Below are 21,028 nucleotides of genomic sequence, written 5' to 3'. Positions count from 1 at the left end.
CGTAAAACCTCTTACCTTGGAATATTGAAGTTTCATGTTAAAAGGAACCACCAACTTTCATATGTTCTCATGTTCTAAGCAAGGAACTCAAACGTTAGCTTTTTTACATGGCACATATTGCACTTTTACTTCTCCAGCACTTTGTTTTTGCATTATTTAAAACAAATTGAACATGTTTCATTATTTATTTGAGGCTAAATATATTTTTATTTATGTATTAAGTAAAAATAAGTGTTCATTCAGTATTGTTGTCATTTGTAATTGTCATTATTACAAATAAATAAATAGAAAATTGTCAGATTAATTGGTATCTGCTTTTTTGGGGGTCCTCCAATAATCGGTATCGGCGTTGAAAAATCATAATCGGTTGACCTCTAGTCCAAACACTTAAAACACACCCTCATCCACTTAACCATGCCTTATGCCCTTGGGAGAATCCCTGTCGCCATCTTGGAGGGTGGTCCAAATAATTAACCAAGCAAGGGAAGTTTGTAACGTAAGCCCCTCAGCCCTTGTTTTCAGTCGGCTTTTTCGAGTGTACAATTATGTTCACTCCGGGGCCTGAAACACCCCATAATTCAATTTGCGATGATTGTACATCCGCTACGAAAAGTCTGCAAAAACTTAAAAACAACATCAATGGAGAAGTCAACATACAAGTGTAAGTAAAATACGAATGCAAATAAGTTAGATATTTTGCTACTACGTAAAAAGTAAATATGTTATGTTTGTGTTTGGTTATCTTTTGGAAATTGTAGAAATAAAACATTTCCCTTCAGAATTTCCAGCTAGGCAGGCTAACGTTAGTTAGCTAATTAATTTGCTAGCTATCATACAGTAGAAATATATTAATAATGATATATTTAATATTAGTAGACATGCACTAATAATTGAATATAGGGCACCATATAAAGCACCCACAAGCTACCGGTGGCTGAAAACACAATCATCATGAACGAGTGACACATTTCCGGTGAAAGGTGTTTTTTTTGTTTTTTTGAAAGGTGGTTAATTAAAAAAATAATTTCTTCCTCCCTCGCCCCTTGCCCTGCAAGGGTATACTCGTCAGACGTCATGATATGCCATCAGAAGTGTCCACTTAATTTGAGGGCTGAGGGTGTCATGAATCCCGCCGAAGATGGTGCCTCTTCCTGTTCGGGCGGCGCTCGGCGGTCGTCGTCGCCGGCCTAATAGCTGCCATAGATTCCCTTTTTTGTTTCTGTTAGTTTGGTCTGATTGGTTACACCTGTTTTGAGTTTAGTTTTGTTTGTGGGCTATTTAAGGGCACTAGGCCCGCCGGCTATTGTGCGGGCTTGTTTTCTGTTCATGGTGTTGGATTATTTGTGGATTCGATTTTTCCAGACAGTTTAGTCCGGTTTGTTTAGACTGGTTATTTCATGCGCCCTTGTGTTTGGCATGTCCGTTTTCACTGTCTTTGGAATAAAGATCCATGTTCGGAACTAAACCTGCTCTCTGCGCCTGACTCCTCCACCCACTGCTCCTAGAAGCCTTAACAGACGGGGTGTGTCTTAAGTTTTTGGACCATTGCCCCTGTCTCTCATCAGAGATGTTATTTATTTTGGGAGATTGCAAAATATGACCTTTTCATTCAAGACAGGATAAATATATTGTTTCAGCTGATAATAAAACATGTTTTGTTTAGTTACTTTTTCTCTAACTTTATAGGAAGTCAAGCTAGCTTGTACTCTGCAGAGCAGAGAGCAGGCTAGCTCAACCTAGTCTCAGAGCATTTTGTATTATTCTGTATGTAAATCTGAGAGACTCCTTTTCGTATGCTATGTTACAAATGACCATTTGTACAATTCAGGATGAGATTCGAACTTGCAAATTTGTTTGTCTTTTTGCCTTAAGTAAACCAACCATCTTATGTAACATATCATTTTAATTGAGTGCCCTGTTATATCTAGTCTATGAGACCAGGCTGGCTAGCTAGCTAAAGCTTGGCTAGGTTTAAATTACCATTTTGGCTAGTCACCTCCACCTAATAATTAGCATAAAAAACAAACGTCATTACCATCACAATAAACTTAAACGGGAGGCAGCAGTCATATAATATAATTAGCTTAACAGGCAATGTGTATTGTTAACATTACTACAACATCAAGGCGGTGGCCCGTTCCTGTAGGTTCATGCTCTACAACATCCGCAGAGTACGACCCTGCCTCACACAGGAAGCGGCGCAGGTCCTAATCCAGGCACTTGTCATCTCCCGTCTGGATTACTGCAACTCGCTGTTGGCTGGGCTCCCTGCCTGTGCCATTAAACCCCTTCAACTCATCCAGAACGCCGCAGCCCGTCTGGTGTTCAACCTTCCCAAGTTCTCTCACGTCACCCCGCTCCTCCGTTCTCTCCACTGGCTTCCAGTTGAAGCTCGCATCCGCTACAAGACCATGGTGCTTGCCTACGGAGCTGTGAGGGGAACGGCACCTCAGTACCTCCAGGCTCTGATCAGGCCCTACACCCAAACAAGGGCACTGCATTCATCCACCTCTGGCCTGCTCGCCTCCCTACCACTGAGGAAGTACAGCTCCCGCTCAGCCCAGTCAAAACTGTTCGCTGCTCTGGCCCCCCAATGGTGGAACAAACTGCCTCACGACGCCAGGACAGCGGAGTCAATCACCACCTTCCGGAGACACCTGAAACCCCACCTCTTTAAGGAATACCTAGGATAGGATAAGTAATCCCTCTCACCCCCCCCCTTTAAGATTTAGATGCACTATTGTAAAGTGACTGTTCCACTCGATGTCATAAGGTGAATGCACCAATTTGTAAGTTGTAAGTCGCTCTGGATAAGAGCGTCTGCTAAATGACTTAAATGTAAATGTAAATGTAAGTCGCTCTGGATAAGAGCGTCTCCTAAATGACTTAAATGTAAATATAAATGTAATTGAAATTTTTCTCACTTATAGGAATGGATAATTATTATTATTATTATTATTTTTTAAAGTATTTTATTCATAATACAAAAATCAACTTACATTGCTACATCAAACATGTCTAGTAATTTTGGTATAGAATTTTGGAATTTTTGTTTGTGTATAAAGTATTTGGCAACAAGAATAAAACAATTAACAATCATTTCAGTGGTTTTGTTATCATTGCAATAGTAACATATTATATATTGTATGTTCAAATTATAGGCAGTGTTCATAATGGTAAATAAGTACTTTGCAAGGTTTTCCCAAAATTTGGACACAAATTTACATTCAAAGAACAAGTGAGACAGATTCTCACCTTCTTTTTCACAGAAAACGCAGATATCATCAATAGCCACAAATTTGGAAATCATAGAATTACATGGATATATCTTGTGTAAAATGTTGAAGTGCTTTCCTTAACTTTTTTTGGTATACAGTATTTGTAAGGTCTTAACCATGCATTTTTCCAGACAATGTCAGGAATAAGCATGTTCCAGAAAAACTTTCCTCTCGGTGTAAGTTGGTTTTGTGAATGAAGAATGTGTCTAAAATATTTATTACAACAAGATTTCTCAAGTAAGCCCACACCTTCCAATCTGAGTTCTTGATAAACTTTGTGATCATTCCCAAAATTAAGATGACTTTTCATAAGTGTGGAATGGGTAATTTTTTTACAAGTTGCTAGCTATCCCATAATGACATCACTGAAAACCATACATTTTCAACTTCTTCTGTGGTTTGTTAACTTCCTGTTCTTCGATGGACTCTGGCTGGACTGAAGATGATGCAAAGTTTGAAAAATGTCAAAGTATGCAGTGTCCGTCTCACAACAGAGTCTTCCACTGCAAGGGGGTGCTGCGTTTCCATTCTGTTATGGACGTCCCCATTGAAATGCATGACATCCGGTGCAACGCAACGGAGTGATTATGGTAATGTGAATGAATAAACAACGTGAACGGGATTGATGCTTAAAGGGCAATTCCGCAAATTTTCAACCCCATATTCATCCTCTCCAGCACCAAACCAGTGTCTACCAGAGGAGGCTGGTGGGAGGGGTATAGGAGGACTGGCTCATTGTAATGGCTGGAACAGCGTCAATGTGGTTTCCATATGTTTGACACCATTCCATATATTCCATTCCAGCCATCACAATGAGCCCATCCTCCTATAGCTATTCCCACCAGCCACCACTGATGTCTACATATGTGAAAACAGAGTGTTTCTATGATCTGTGGTTAAAAATATAAGAAAGCTTGTGTGGCATCACACCTGCAACACGTTTCTAGCCCAAGGGAGGGTATTTTCTTGCTCCACACGTCACTGTGAAGCTCATATTGTTTGAAAATCACTGTTTTTAAAATGTTTTAACTTTTGATGTCGTCGGCTATAACTTTTTTTACCGTAATTATAAAAAATTATACTGAACTTAGAAATGTGCCGTTTTCAGATATGTTGACACTGGAGATATTGAAAATTAGGTTGACAAGTGGGGGTGTTGGCCTTTAAGGTTACTACAAACGTCACTCCGTTGATCTATGTGCATGTGTGTGTGAAGTGGGATTTTTGGAGCAGGGAACACCTTTTGGTAATACGATACGCTCACTGGGGGGGGGGGGGGGGGGGGGGGGGGCAATAGCAAAGTTATTCATTTAATTTCGCCTTTTCTTGCTAGTATTAGCTAGCTGGCAGCCTAATTTGGATGCTGGCTTTAACCTGGCTAAAAACATAGCAAACTAGCTAGCCTTTTTGGCTTCCCACATCTCCATGTGAAATAATAATTCCTATATCAGCTAAAAATATAATATCATCATGTTTTGGTCATGGAGGAAAAAAAGCACATAGCTAGTTGGCTACAGAAGGTTCTACCATTTCACAATAACCTGTAATCACCAGTTATTACTTTTAAGCAAAATACATTTTTTGGTATATTCTTGTTGTTTGGTTTACTGTTTGAAAAGTCACAGATAATATTTGGTTGTTTATCAATGCAAAATAGGTGACTTTGATGAATAGCCAATAGATTAGATCAGGGAACCAAGCAACAACGTTACCTGTATTGCGCGTCTCAATTTTCAGGTTGTACAAAAGTATGTCGAATATTACAAGGAGCCGCCCCTTTTGTGACGGAAAACAACATTGCAACACTGCGCTATGCTCGGTACGGTCAGTCTCCATAGTGTGTGAATTTAACTTTTAAAGGAACAGAGTGTAGTAGATGAAAGTCCATGAGTTAAGTCGGGGGAGGTGCATCTGCGACAGCTGAAAGTCGGACACAAATGTGTTTTTTTTCAACAGCAAGGCTCAAATCAATATGGCAGAGTTGCCATGTTTGTAAAACTTTTTCTTTATAATGCCGAAATAAACATCTCCGACACTCATATCATACACTCACAATCCCTGAAATTATGTGTGTACATTGGAGCCTACAATCAATTGACAGTGAGAGAGCCACAAATATCACACTTATTTGTAGGCTATATGTATATCCACGATACACATACATTTGGCCAGTTTGCATGGGTCAAACAAAAACACCCTAATGCAGACATTATACAACCGGTGGGTCTAATCCTGAATGCTGATTGGTTAAAAGCACATTCACGCCTGTGTCTTTTCCACAAATTACCACCAGCAAAATCTATGATGTTAAAATGCCTATTTACTTACTGCAGCTATCACCTACATTGTGAGATGCTCGAGAAGCCAGTGTTTGGAGGATATATTGGCATGGGTGTTGTTAGGCCTAAAAACACATTTGAGACTGAGAAATACTGCAGGATTAAGGTTGTGAAGAGCAACTGCAGAAATGTTGGGAGATTCCCAATTACATACTCCTCATGACCTCGCTCCTCTCCTCCTTCTTAAAACCCATTGGAGGAGAAGGTCAGAGGGGCGGGACCTCTGGCTTTCTTATCCAATGGGTTTTAAGGAGGCAAAGAGAGAGGACGCAAGGATTATGCAACTGAGAATCTTCATGACCTTTGATTACATGGTTGTTGTAATGTTCATTCAGTTGACATGTACTCACAAGTCAGACAATTTTTATCCCCAGAATGCAACACATTTTGAAAGGTGGTGATGACTTGACAAAAGTGACCCGCATGAACACACCCATACTGTAGGTCCTGAGTTCAATAATGGGGAAGATAGGCTACTCACTAAGCAATCAACCATTGTGACGTCCTTTACACAAGATCTTTGGAAATTATGTTCTGTGCAATAACAATCGATTTAGGAGGTGAAATCAATTGGTTAATCAAGATAATTAGAACACACTACCTGCTGCTAAATAATAGCACATGCCTATACTGTTGAAGTGGCACCCTTTTCTGATCATGGAGGAGACTTCGTAGAGCTTTTTGTTTCTTACAGTGTCCACACATCCACTTTCTTTTGCTGTCAACTCAAAGACTAGGGGAGGATCTCAATTGCATACTCCTTGAGTCCTCTCTCCTGCCTCCTTTTCAAAATTCATTGGAGGAGAAGATCAGAGGGGAGGGACCTCTGTCTTTCTCATCCAATGGGTTTTGAGAAGGAGAGAGGACATGTTGAGTATACAATTGAGATTCTCCCAACAGAAGATTCTCTTCTGTATGTATACAAATGTCCTAACTGTAAACCACATATTTGTAAAACAGCTAACGGGTCTTCTACATGAACCCGAGAAGGTAGGCCATTCGACTATACACACAGTGACATTTTACCCACATGCAAAATCATGCAAAAGGTAAATACCGAAGCGGAGGGATACAAAAACCCTTGTAGAACATGGCCGTCATCCCGTCTCCTTCATGCTCTTCCTATTTACAGTAATTTATACTGTGATTGGCTTTGATGCTGGAGTGTCAGCTTTCTATTGGCTTCTTACAAGTCACTCATAAACGGTGTCAATGACGTACGTTGTGCACTAGGTACATTGTATCGTTTGGCTGAACGGAATAGTTACATTTTACGGAGAAGGGGAGAGTGGATTTATTTAAATTGAGACGTCGATCATGATTATAGCTCATCGTATTTTCATTATACCTATATTTTAAACCAATCCTCTAGCTTTTCACACGATTGTGGATGTAATATTTCAGGGTAAGTGGAATTATACATTTGCTTCCTGCGTTTTCGTTTTTTTCCCTCGTAAGAACAAGAGTGCTTGTATTGTTTTAATCAAACCGTTCTAGACAAGAGGGTAGCCTAATAGGCTGATTTGTATTGACAACATTATTCACCCCTAAATTGTTTTTAAAAATGTATTAATATAATTGGTGACCTCAGTAATCGCAGTCATGGCACTTGGTTGGGTTGTGTTTTTTCGTAAGAGTTGAGGCTGGCAAGCAAGGTAGACTAATGGCTGTCGGTTGGCTTCGCCAGAGATTGTGAAATGGCCTAAAAGAGCACCTTCGCTAGACGACATATGAACCCTCCATTATGGTGTAAACCGTGAAAGCTCTCGGTTTATAACGGTGGAGGTGCGCGCATGTTGACAACCGGGCCTCAACAAAAACAATAGAGCTAGCGCGAGCTGTCACAGCGGATTTGTTGTCTGACTGTCAGTCTCTTGCCACGTTCAAAATAACTTGGAACTCGGGTTCTCCGACTTCAGTGCTTTTATGAAAACGGGGAAAAACGAGCTCCAACTGGGAAAATCGTTTTGAACGGTGTTCCAACTTGGAATTCCAAGTTGACAACTCTGGCATCTTTCTAGAACATTAACTTTCCGACCTGAAGATCACTGACGTCATGATTTGACCTCGCCCCCCGGTGTTCCCAGTTGGCTTCAAAGTGCCATCAGAATGTCTGTCTGTCTTTGACCTGTCTGTCAGTCTGTGCCTACAGTAGTCTGGCTTGCTATTACCATTTTTTTTTAGACAATTACTTTTAATTGAAAATAATAGGCTACACTTCAGGCTGCACACAGTAGACGATAAATATCCCCTGGATTTTCATCTTCAATGTAGCTGTTAGTGACGAAATACTCAGGTAGGCTAGCTATCAAAGGCAAAAACAGATGTCAGAGCACGCTGATAAAACGTTCAAACCTTTTTTTTTTATATTTGCGTTTTATAATCACTATACTTCAAATCTCTCTCTGCATTTTAAAATCATTATACCTCTCATCTCTCTCTCTCTCATGTAATTATTGCACCTTGATGTACTGGCTTTGCATGTGATTATTAAAACAAACAAATCACTAATCTGTGATGCTACATATTTAGATTTTTATACCTTCACACAGTATACCTTTAATAAATCCTATTATATTTGCATGGGAAACCTATTGTATGAAGCTTCTTATGGTCTCTCAAAGTATTTTGAAGGCCTTGACCACTGTTCAGATATTACAGATGTTTTCTCATGTGGACCATTTGCTCAGATCTCTGTAGCCAAGTGAGCAGTGCCATAGAACAGAGGGTATGGATTCCCTAGCTGTTAGTCCACCGAAATACTGTACTTATCCTTTAGCTTATGCATAACCTCTTGATGCATCAGCAGACATTAATATTAGATTCCGGGCCTTGAATTAGATTCGTAGTGGAACGTTAATCATTTTAATGTCATGTGACCTGGAAATTGGCAGCTATGTTGTGTGGAGGGTCCCAAGGGATCCGGTTCTTAGTCTGATTCTAATGCTGCTGCTCGGGTAGAAGTAGGCCAGACACAGCCTTGTGCTTTGGGGCCAGTCTGAAGGACACAATCATGTAGACTCCGATAGTCATTTTATCAATGTTTGAAAATGTACTTGTATAACCCAAGTGATTGTAAGCCTTACTTACAGTATGGCACAGTTTGTTACACAAAACATCACCCAGACTTATATATATATATATATAACAATGGAGTACACATTCAAGCTGTTATCAGAAACCAATGAACTTCCAACCTTCTGAAAACATCGTCACGAGCCATTCTAAGAGACAATTTATGCTTGATCAAAAAATATGTGGGAATAGGCGCGGGAAGGATGGTGTGATACAATTGTGGAACCTCCGTTGTAGTGGCCAATTGGCTCTCCTTGCTGCACGCCTCTCAAATTTTGTAACAATTCTGAGGGCTCCGTATAGCTCTGCATTGACACGATTGGTTGACGGTAGGTGAGGGTGGGAGGTCCTGTATAAACACAAACTTACTTACTTGACAATTTCCTTCACAACAGTTCTGCGCTGCTCAGCGATGCACAAGAAGTATGAATGCCCTGGCACCCCTACTGTACTTCTCTCACCCCAGTATTTACGGTATTACCGGCTTAGTACACAAAGGGGTGCCGAATAACCTGCAAAAAAGCCTATTGGGTGTACCAGAATGACCCCCCAAAAATTGCACAAGTAATAGAGAATTTCCATGTCGTTTGCTAGCTAAATATGCTAATGAGCCCAAAGGAAAATAAACCAATTGCAAAGACGGGCAATCCAGCTCATGAAGTTAAACAGGTAGGTAGAACTATCGAATGTAATTTTTGGTGAGTTTGGACATTTACAAGCAAATGTGAACGAGAGACATTGTGCAAATGAACAAAACACGACAAAAAGCTAACACCATATGATGCGTTGTCACCTTATTAATTCAGCCACTTAGCAAATTAAGTTAGGGGTCTTCTTAACTCGGCTTGGGTGGTATCCAGACTGGCATACCGAGGTATTCAGTAATACTATCACTGCACACAAGGGGCGCGGTTTTCAAACCCAACTGACCCTGCTTAGCTGTCGAGATCAGACGAGACTGCAGAGCATTTAGCACATTTTATACAATTAACTTAGGAGTTCTAAGATATCTAGCTGGCAAACATTTAGTTGTGAATTCCATGCTGTAATTAGATCACCTGGCGCATGCTTCAAACAGTGGGTGACTCACAAGGCTCCGGTCTCTCGTCGTTGTGTGCTTGTAAACGAACACTGCGTGACTGGGGACTACTGGTAAGCTTGATAATGAAAAATTGTGACCGGGTGAAATGAAGAACGCAGTGTTCTTTATCTCCTAACGTATTGCACAAGTTGACTGCAGGTATTTACTTATACAATTTTTCTTTTTGTAGTTACTTTTGAAAAAAATCTACAAAGAACTAGTTCAACGGTATTGAGAATCCATCCCATTGCTTTTTCCAAATACCCCAGTATATGGTATATACAGTTCATTCGGAAAGTATTCAGAACCCTGGACTTTTTCCACATTTTATTACGTTACAGGATTATTCTAAAATTAATAAATTGTTCCCCCCTTAATCTACACACAATACACCATAATGACAAAGCAAAAATATATTTTTGTTGAAATTTTTGCAAATTTTGTGAAAACAAATCACATTTACATAATTATTCAGACCTTTTCCTCAGCTCTATGTTTAAGCACCTTTGGCAGCAATTACAGCCTTGAGTCTTCTTGGGTATGACACTACAACCTTGTCACATCTGTATTTGGTTAGTTTCTTGCATTCTTCTATGTAGATCCTCAAGCTCTGCCAGGTTGGATGGGAAACGTTGCTGTACAGTTATTTTCAGGTTTTCCAGATATGTTCGATCAGGTTTAAGTCTGAACTCTAGCTGGGCCACTCGAGGACATTGAGACTTGTCACGAAGCCTCTCCTGCATTGGTTGTGTGCTTAGGGTCATTGTCCTGTTGGAAGGTGAACCTTCACCCTAGTCTGAGGTCCTGAGCGCTCTGGAGCAGGTTTTCATCAAGGATCTCTCTGTTCTTTTCTCCATTCATCCTTCCCTCGATCCTGACTAGTCTCCTAGTCCCTGACACTGAAAAACATCCCCACAGCATGATGCTGTCACCACCATGCTTCATCGTAGGGAAGGTGCCAGGTTTCTTCCAGACTTGGCATTCAGGCCAAAGAGTTCAAACTTAGTTTCATCATACCAGATAATATTTTTTCTCATGGTCTGAGAGTCCTTTAGGTTTCTTTTGGCTAACTCCATGCTGGCTGTTGTGCCATTTACTGAGGAGTGGCTTCCATCTGGCCACTCTACCATAAAGGCCTGATCGGTGGAGTGCTGCAGAGATGGTTGTCCTTCTGGAAGGTTCTCCCATCTCCACAGAGGAACTCTGAAGCTCTGTCAGTGACCATCGGGTTCTTGGTCACCTCCCTGACCAAGGCCCTTCTCCCCTGATTGCTTAGTTTGGATGGGTGGCCAGCTTTAGGAAGAGTCTTGTTGGTTTCAAATGTCTTTATTTTAAGAATGATGGAGACCACTGTGTTTCTGGAGACCTTCAATGCTGCAGAAACGTTTTCGTACCCTTCCCCAGATATGTGCCTCGACACAATCCTGTCTTGGCGCTCTACGGACAATTCTTTTGACCTCGTGGCTTGGTTTTTGCTCTGACATCCACTGTCAACTGTGGGACCTTTATATAGACAGGTGTGTGCCTCTCCAAATTATGTCCAATCAATTGAATTTACCACAGGTGGACTCCAATCAAGTTGTAGAACCATATCAAGGATGATCAATGGAAATAGGATGCACCTGAGCTCAATTTTGACTATCGTAGCAAAGGGTCTGAATACTTATGTAAATAAGGTATTTCTGTTTTTATTTTTAATACATTTACAAAAATGTATAATTTGTTTTTACTTGGTCATTATAGGGTTGTGTGTGTGTGTGTGTGTGTGTGTGTGTGTGTGTGTGTGTGTGTGTGTGTGTGTGTGTGTGTGTGTGTGTGTGTGTGTGTGTGTGTGTGTAGACTGAATTTGTATATTTAATGCCTTTTTAGAATAAGACTAGCAATGTAGAATAAGTCAAGGGGTCTGAATACTTCCTGAATGTAATGTAAATCGCCCATGCCCAGTGTTAATGCATTATGCAAAATTTTTCACGCAGGAAAAAAATATTCTTTCTGTTTTTTTTTGTAAACGCAGATGTAAAATGCTTCTTATTAACATTTCTGCTTGGCATAAGATTAAGTGTGTGCTTCAGTTGCTCCTCTAAACTCTGAGAATTCACGAACGGGTGTTCAGCAGACACTACTCTTGACGGATGGGTATCTATTGGTAAAAATTCAAGATGAACTTAAAGCAAAACATTAGGAAATGTAGCTGGCTACATTATTTCTATGATGGGCCTAAACATTAGAAATTTGTTGGCCATGCATCGTTTTTGCAAAAAATACCTTTCTTTTTCATTGTAAGCTCCCTTGTGTGGCTGCCAGCCAAATAGCGTTGGACTTCTGTCATCTGATGAAAACAAGCTATTTTCTGCCAAATGTGTTGTACTAATGTATTTTCTGTGTAGGAAAAATTAGAGTTGCACGTCCCTTATCACTCTATTGAAGCAAAAAATCACTGACTTTCAATATAAAACGCAACCCCTGTCAATGTACAGCTGAAATCACCTTCCGGTTTCTCCTGTTGTGACCTTTACAAATGTATTGAACAAGTTGACTGGGATTTATGCTTACTTAAAAAGTAGCTGCAAATATTAAAATGTATAGAAAAACATGAAAAGTAGTAGTTATGGTATTGTAAAACCATCCCGTGGCTATTTCCAAATACCCTGATGTAAGGTATACCGCCCAAGCTTATTAGAGAACATGCTGTCACAGACAGCCATTTCACTAGTCAATTATACTTAACAAAAATATCAACACAACATGTACAGTGTTGGTCCCATGTTTCATGAGCTGAGAAAATAAGCTTATTTCTCTGAAATTTGTTTATATTCCTGTTAGTGAGCATTTCTCCTTTGCCAAGATAATCAATCCACTTGACAGATGTGGCATATCAAGAAGCTGATTAATGATCATGCTGTTTACAAAGGTGCACCTTGTACTGGGGATAATTAAAGGCCACTCAAATGTGCAGTTTTGTCACACCGCACAATGCCACTGATGTCTCAAGTTTTGAGGGAGTGTGCATGCTGACTGCAGGAATGTCTACCAGAGCTTTTGCCAGAGAATTTAATGTACATTTCGCTACCATATGCCGCCTCCAACGTCGTTTTAGAGAAATTGGCAGTACGTTCAGTACGTACAACTGCAGACCACGTGTAACCATGCCAGCCCATGACCTCCAAATATGGCTTCTTCACCTGCAGGATCGTCTGAGATGAGCCACCTGGACAGCTGATGAAACTGTGGGTTTGCACAATCGAAGAATCTCTGCACAAACGGTCAGAAACCATCTCAGGGAAGTTCATCTGCGTGCTCGTCGTCCTCAACAGGGTCTTGACCTGACTGCAGTTTGGTGTTGTAACTGACTTCAGTGGTCAAAGGCTCACCACTGGCATGCTGGAGAAGTGTGCTCTTCATGGATGAATCCCAGTTTCAACTGTACTGGGCAGATGGCAGGCAGTGCGTATGGTGTTGTGTGGGCGAGCAGTTTGCTGATGTCAACGTTGTGAAGAGTGCCCCATGGTGGGGTTATGGTATGGGCAACCATAAGCTATGGACAACTAACACACATGCATTTTATCAATGGCAATTTGAATGTACCAAGATATCGTGACGAGATCCTGAGGCCCATTATTGTGCCATTTATTCACCGCACGTTTCAGCATGATAATGCATGGCCTGATGTCGCAAGGATCTATAGACAATTCCTGGAAGCTGAAAATGTTCCAGTTCATTCATGGCCTGCATACTCTCCAGACATGTTACCCATTGAGCATGTTTAGGATGCTCTGGATCAACGAGTATGACACCGTGTTCCAGTTGCCGCTAATATCCAGCAACTTCGCACAGACATTGAAGAGGAGTGGGACAACATGCCACAATCAACAGCCTGATCAACTCTATGCAAAGGAGATGTCACGCTGCATGAGGCAAATGGTGGTCACACCAGATACTGACAGGTTTTCTGATCCACGCCCCTACCTTTAAAAAAAAAAAGTATCTCTGACCAAAAAATGTATATCTTTATTCCCAGGCATGTGAAATCCATAGATGAGAGCTGAATGAATTCATTTCAATCGCCTGATTTACCTTATATAAACTACTCTGCAACAATTTCAAAAATGTTGCATTTATATTTTTGTTCATTGTGTTTTTACATCTGTTAAACACCTCCCCACCAACCTATATCAATGAACTTTTTGGGCAAATTTATTTTAATCATGTTGGTCAAAATGTTGATTTCCTCTGGAAACATTTGTATTTCTGTTCACCACATGTACAACAGGAGCAGGAACAGTAGCTCCCACAAGTTACACTACTGATTTGAGATAAAGGCTGGCTGGCCTGGCTTGTTTGCATTTTAAAGTTGGCCACAGTAGTAAAACAGTTCCTCTTCTTTAATTTGTCTGGTTGAACTGGAGGTACAGGGGCTTTGAGGATATTTGTCTTTATGCATCAGGAAGAAGATGAGTATTTTGGGGAAAGCTGCTGGGAACAACTGATGCTTACACCTCTCAACTTGGTTGGTTCTTGTATCGTTAAGAAGGTAGATTCTACACATGTTGCCATTTTTTTTAAAAGCACTTCCTGTGATTCTACATATTCTACCATGGAGCTAAGAGGACATTTTGCAGTATAAAATATTTTCCTGCATTTCTATGCATTTTGCCATGGCTGATCGTGTTCTGTTTGAACAAAAGAACACTGTTAAATACATTAAACATTTTCCATGACTGTAGCTTTTATTTGGGTGATTTGCTAGTTTGTTATATATATATATATTTTTTTTTTTATATAGGGTCATTATCTTTTCTACTTACTTTATATCTGGTTTAGTCGTTTACACAAGGTTTTCCATCCCGAAAAGTTATAAAATGTGCACTGTTTGGACCCGCCCATGGATTTCAATGTTAGACAAATCCCTGTGTAACACTGTTCACCATGCACTCTTCTGGTCACTCGTTGACACACCAGGAACTCACACCTGTCACGGTTTGCCATGTTCAGCTTGTGTTAGACCTGACTGCTCTTAGTAGCAGTAAACCTGGCTGCAACATGTCAGTTTGACAGGACCTGTGAACGCTCTATCCTCAGCAAGAGTTTGCAATGTAAAGCCAATGTGACCGGACTCAAATGGTGATTCATTGTAAAGAGACTCCATGTAGCCCTGGAGTGGGATTTCTGCCGCATGAGGAGATCATCTCCATCAATAGAGAAGGTCAAAGGAGCGGGAGCTGACAAGGAAAATGAACCCGAGATTTCAAGAGGGCCATCATGAAATGAATATGAGGAGAGGTTACAGAGGAAAAACCAACAGGCCTAGGTGGGATAAGTCTGAGTGATCAAGAAGGGGTTAACTGTATCTAAGAATAGTAACCATCAGGCCTCTGTGCAGCTCTCTGCATGGAACCCAGCAAATTCTTTGCAAACCACTGAACCGAGGCTCAAGAAAAAATGACAGAACTGAGATTTACTCAACCTATCCTCCGTTGTGAAACATTGAGGAATCCCTCCTCCATTAGCTGGAGTCAGATAACCGATGAGTATTATAAGCCCCACCCCCCGCCTTCCTCCTTTTCAAGGCATGATGGCCCTGGCCTTCAGTCTAGGACTTTGCCCACATTTCATTGACCAATGTGTAATCTGCTAAAAGGTCACTGCCACTAATTACTGTACACCACTCCAGAACCGACAGATGCCTAGCCTGGCTTGATTGCGCACTCTCTCTTTAATCAGAGGACATTTTCACAGGGTGCGAAAGCACCCAGTTGACGTTTCAAGGAGACATCCAGGCAGGTCGATTGAACCAAGGTGACGAAAGGTCTGCCCTCGACAGATAATGAGGCGGTCTCTGTAAGGTCTCAGCAACTCGGAGCAGTCTATTTCAGACCAGCCTGCCTGAGCCTGTCCAAAGTGTCTGAGTCTGGGCATTAGTTGAAAGCTACGTCTCTCCTTTAGCTCTTTGGGGTTCCTATAATGTCACTGACAGAGTGAGCTGGTTCTGCTCTGGCTCGGTGTGAGTCAAGCGACAGCCTCATTATCTTGGCATCTAATCAGTCCTCCAACCAGCTCCTAATTGAGCCATCAGCGCCTTCGGGGGGAGGAAGAGGGAGGATGGACATGTCAATTACAGTAATGAGAGGGGGTAGCCATGCCGCGTGCCGCACGGGGAGAACAGGGCTGGCCACAATCCTTATTGTAGCTCATTCTATGGCTAATCAAATGTGTCAGCAAAGTCAAGAAATTGTTAGGTTACCGTTCACTGCGGGAGAGTCTGGGTGCTGCGGGAGAGTCTGGGTGCTGCGGGAGAGTCTGGGTGCTGCGGGAGAGTCTGGGTGCTGACGGTGCTGCAAAAAGTGGTTGGGGGAAGAAGAGAAATATTCACAATTTACACTGGAACTAACTAGTTCTGTATTAGTGGACCATTTTTTTTTGTATTTTTTAAAGCAGTCCTATAGCTAGGGTTGAAAAGTTTGCTGTAAATTTCTGGGAATTTTCCATGGGAAGTTAAGCCTGGGAATTTTGGGAAATGATAAGCTCTATATGCTTACATCAGAAAAGTTAGCTTATAACGGTGAACCTTTTTGGTGGAATACACAAGGCAATTCTAGGTCTTGTGGCATATTTTGGCTAAACTATCCCCAACCCTCTGCATGCACAGTGCATTCTTCCATCACATGTACAGCTGATTCTCAAGATCTTGCACAGTAATGAGATCCTATTGAGCCCACACTACTACACTGTCTGAGCCAAGGACTACATACTTTCTGGTAAGTTTTGATGACAATACTGGGTGGGGTGAATATATTTCATACGACAACTTTTTGTTAACTAGTAATTAGTAGCCTACAGCAAAGTGTGGTAAAATAATTTCTAACTTGTAAACATTTCTGCTAGTTAGTTTTTGCAACCATGTGGGTTTTTAGCTTGCTTGATCCTAAGTGAGGAGTGTTATTTCACCTGTCTGCATACATGTTTCATTTTAAAACATGTATCTTACTAAGGAGTTGTCTAATCTAACTGCTTAACTATTTATCTGTACATGGAATTGTATTCGGTTTTTATTTAACCATTTTTGTCCCCCTAATCTTTACAGGAAAATGCCATGGGCAAAATCTTATGTGCAGAGACATTTCACTGCAGCTAATGTAGAAGGAAAAGCTGTGTACTTTTGGAAATACTGTGCCAAATCATATGTGAAGAATGCAACAAAGATGCAGAATAATCTGGCCAAGTGCATAAAGTTCCCTCAGCGCTCACAACAAGCAACCCCTGACAAAAGTCCCTCAACTTCTATTTGAGGTCAGATGTTTTTTTTGACTCAATGGAGGAAAGTAGTCAAAGAAATGCTGATTAATGTCTTGCACGAGCTGTGTATGCAACTGGTTCACCTCTGATGCTCACATGCAATGTGTATTGGAAGAGATTTCTGAATGTTCTTCGCCCAGAATACACCCCACCATCCAGATATGCTTTATCTACTAATTTGCTAGGTACAGAGTTCAACTGAAGGTCAAGCAAATTACAGAGAAAGCAGACTGTATTGCAATCATCTCTGATGGGTGGTCGAATGTTCGTGGGCAAGGAATAATTAACTACATCATCTCCACCCCTCAACCAGTATTCTACAAGAGCACAGACACACCGGTCTCTACATTGCAGAGCTGAAGGCAGTCATCAATGACCTTGGACCACAGACTGTATTTTGCACTGGTGACAGACAATGCTGCGAACATGAAGGCTGCTTGGGCTAAAGTGGAGGAGTCCTACCCTCACATCACACCCATTGGCTGTGCTGCTCATGCATTGAATCTGCTCCTGAAGGACGTTGTGGCACTGAAAACAATGGATACACTCTACAAGAGCCAAGGAAATGTTTAGGTATGTGAAGGGTCATCAAGTTATAGCTGCAATCTACCTCACCAAGCAAAGCGAGAAGAAATAGAGCACCACATTGAAGCTGTCCAGCAACACCCGTTGGGGTAGTGTTGTCATCATGTATGACAGTCTCCTGGAAGGGAAGGAGTCTCTCCAAGAAATGGCCATATCAGTCTGCCGATATGGACAGCCCCATCAAGAGGATCCTCCTGGATGATGTATTTTGGGAGAGAGTGGTAAGCAGCCTGAAACTCCTGAAACCTATAGCAATAGCCATTGCACGGATTGAGGGAGACTGCCAGTCTGTCTGATGTTCACTATGCTTGCAGATGTAAGAGAAGAAATCTATACTGCCCTGCCCACTTCACTGTTGCTCCAAGCAGAGGAAACTGCAGTTCTGAAATACATCAAAAAGCTTGAAGACAGCTGCCTAAAGCCCATACACGCCTCAGAGTACATGTTGTACCCTGGTATGCTTGCAAGCGCATCCTGTCTGGTGCAGAGATCAACAAGGCCAATGGTGTCATCACTACCGTGTCTCGCCACCTTGGCTTGGATGAAGGCAAGGTTCTTGGCAGTCTGGCGAAGTACACTTCCAAGCAAGGGCTTTGGGATGGAGATGCAATATGGCAGTCTTGCCAACATATCTCATCAGCCACCTGGTGGAAGGGACTTTGTGGATCAGAGTCTCTTTCCCCCGTTGCCTCCATCATCCTCCAAATCCCACCAACATCAGCCGCCTCAGAGCGCAACTGGTCCTTGTTTGGAACACACACACCAAAGTACGCAACAGGCTGACCAATACAAGGGTTGAAAAATTGATGGCCATCCGGGCAAATTTGAGACTTTTTGAGCCTGACAACGAGCCATCCTCAAGGTTGGAAAGTGACAGTAAAGATGATGCTTCAGAGTCTGATGTTCAAGAGGTGGACATTGAGGAGGTGAAGGGAGAAGACATGGAAGCCTGAGGGAAGACAACTAAAGCTTTAGTCTAGAAACTATCATTTTACAGATTTATGTTGATAAAGTTTTGGGGAGATGTGATGGATAATTCAATATTTTATTTTGTTGGTCAGTGAAATCATCCAATGTGAAGAGTGAACTCATTTAATGTTAAATTTGTAAATATATATATATATTAGGAAGATTTGAATCATTTGCAATTATGTCTACTTATGATAAGGTAAAAGGTTTATAGTTCTGTCTCCATATGAAATGGTAAATGTATCAAATGCAAAAAAAACATCTATTTTAAATGGTATTAATTTGCATTTATTCCCTAATTCCCATGGAATGTTTTCCCCTCTGAATAGTCCCCAAATGTGCAACCCTACCTATAGCGCAGGCATATAATTTATTTTCTCACAACCAGCTACAATTTGGCACGGTCTTGATTTTGGACAATTGGATAGAGAATTTTTCCGTGTGGGGGAATTTGGGTTCCAAACTTTTGTAGATAACTCTTTAAAATAAAAAAATATTATTTGGATTTTCTCCTATGGTAGATTTGTGGTTTGGCACATCCACAATATAATCACTGACCTCTCCAGCTGCTGTTTACAATTGTTCTGTAGAGAAAGGGGCAAGTTCAGAGGCTAAATTAATTCATTTCTTTCCTGGAAGAAAATATTACAAATCTGGAATAGTGAGTGAAAGACATTGGAATCAAGGACTGTTCTCATTTTCAGGAGGGGGTAGAAAGCGAGTCGTAATGTCCTGGATTACCATGAATATGGTGATAGCTTTTTATGTACTGGTACTATTTTCTTGACAAATATAGACAGTCACTTGCATGCAGTTTCATTGTGCCATAGGGTTCTATCCAGATTAAGCACTCTTGACTCATATATATATATATATAATATAAATGTTGTTTGATAATGGAAATGATCACAGGGAATGAACCCTTGGGTGGTCTTGGAGTTCCTGTCATGGCCAGTGATGTCAGTCTACATAGGCAAAGCCCTGCTCTAACACGGTCTTAAATGGTACTTGTCATCATATAAACATACGATTTACGTTTGTTTTCAGTCGTGCTATTGGAATGGAGAGCTTTGGTGGCTTTGTCATATCTGATATGTGGTTTGGGCGAATTAGGTCATGTTTAATTCACCGTTAAATTGTTGTGTTTACAACTTAAGGCTATGTGCCTGTATTGCTTACTCATGGAACTTTTGCATGAACTCTTGAAATGGCAATCATTTGCGAGCCGGATTGTGCGATTTCCAAGCTCAAATATTTTTAGGTATCTCAAGATTGTTCTGGCAATTCTAACATGGAAACTTCATTAGGAGGATGAATGTTTGACATGCTTTTTACATTTGTATCACACATTTTTATTTATCATGATGAAAGTGGCCATTTTAGGCCCTTTTTAGACCTATACATTGTCCCTGTAAGACCCTTATCTAAGATCCAGACAACATCTTGGTGTCATTATACTCCTTTATAGTGTGCTCTGAAATATGGAGTACGTCTTGATTCTGAAATAAACATGTTCACATTCATTTATTCAACATAAATATTCATAACTCAGAACTACTATTTTTGATTTAGTTAATTTTTAAGACGTTGTTTGGAACAAATACATTTTCAGAGTGGGCTCTCTGCTAATGTGGGGCTGGGAATTGCCAGGGACCTCACAATACGATATTATAACGATCATTTGGTGCCGAAATGCGATTTGATCTTCCAAACATATTTTGCTTACCGTATGTCTGTGACAGCGGGACAAGAGCGAGCAATGAGAAACCAAGTTTTGGTTGGAGGAAGGAAGATGGCAAACACCGATTCAACCACAAAGCCAGAGAGGTTTTCCAATGCCTTGCAAAGAAGGGCACCTATTGGTAGATGGGTAAAACATTTAAAAAGCAGACATTGAATAACCTTTTTGAGCATGGTGAAGTTATTGAATTACTCTTTGGATGGTGTATCAATACAGGGACCATGAGGCCAGTGGTGACATTAAATCAGTGATTGGGAAAAACTGAGGATGCTTCAACTTTGAAGCTACTTCACAATACTAACCTAAATGACCTTGAAAATAAGAGAAATATTCCAAAACATGCATCCTGTTTGCAACAAGACACAAAAGTAAAACTGCAACGAAATTAACTTGATGTCCTGAATAGAAAGCGTTATGTTTAGGGCAAACACGTCTGAGTACCACTCTTCATATATTCAAGCATGGTGGTGGCTGCATCATGTTCTGGGCATGCTTGTCATCGGCAAGGAGTACTGAGTTTAAAATTATTTTTTTTTTAGGATAAAACAAGAAAACAAAACAGAGCTAAGCACAGGCAAAATCCTAGATGAAAACCTGGTTCAGTCTGAACAGAAAGTGTGCTAACAGCTGCTCCAGCATGTGAACTTGTGAATAGGAAGGTGGGCGG

At 40.9% G+C, this 21,028-nt stretch overlaps 1 protein-coding gene across 7 annotated transcripts in view; it reads left to right on the top strand.

Annotated features, from left to right (window-relative positions):
• Window positions 1-6,844: 6,844 nt before the first annotated feature.
• LOC124043455 (myocyte-specific enhancer factor 2D homolog) overlaps window positions 6,845-21,028 on the top strand; it is a 32,459-nt gene continuing 18,275 nt past the window's right edge. For all 7 annotated transcript variants that reach the window (XM_046362064.1, XM_046362060.1, XM_046362063.1 and 4 more), the window contains exon 1: window positions 6,845-7,022. The gene's annotated coding sequence lies outside the window, so the exon portion shown is untranslated. The remainder of the gene's footprint in view (window positions 7,023-21,028) is intronic.

Source organism: Oncorhynchus gorbuscha, linkage group LG09 (assembly GCF_021184085.1).
Source record: "Oncorhynchus gorbuscha isolate QuinsamMale2020 ecotype Even-year linkage group LG09, OgorEven_v1.0, whole genome shotgun sequence".
Taxonomy (NCBI): Eukaryota; Metazoa; Chordata; class Actinopteri; order Salmoniformes; family Salmonidae; genus Oncorhynchus; species Oncorhynchus gorbuscha.
Note: the sequence above shows the minus strand (reverse complement) of the source record. Positions and strands in the feature narration are given on the sequence as shown.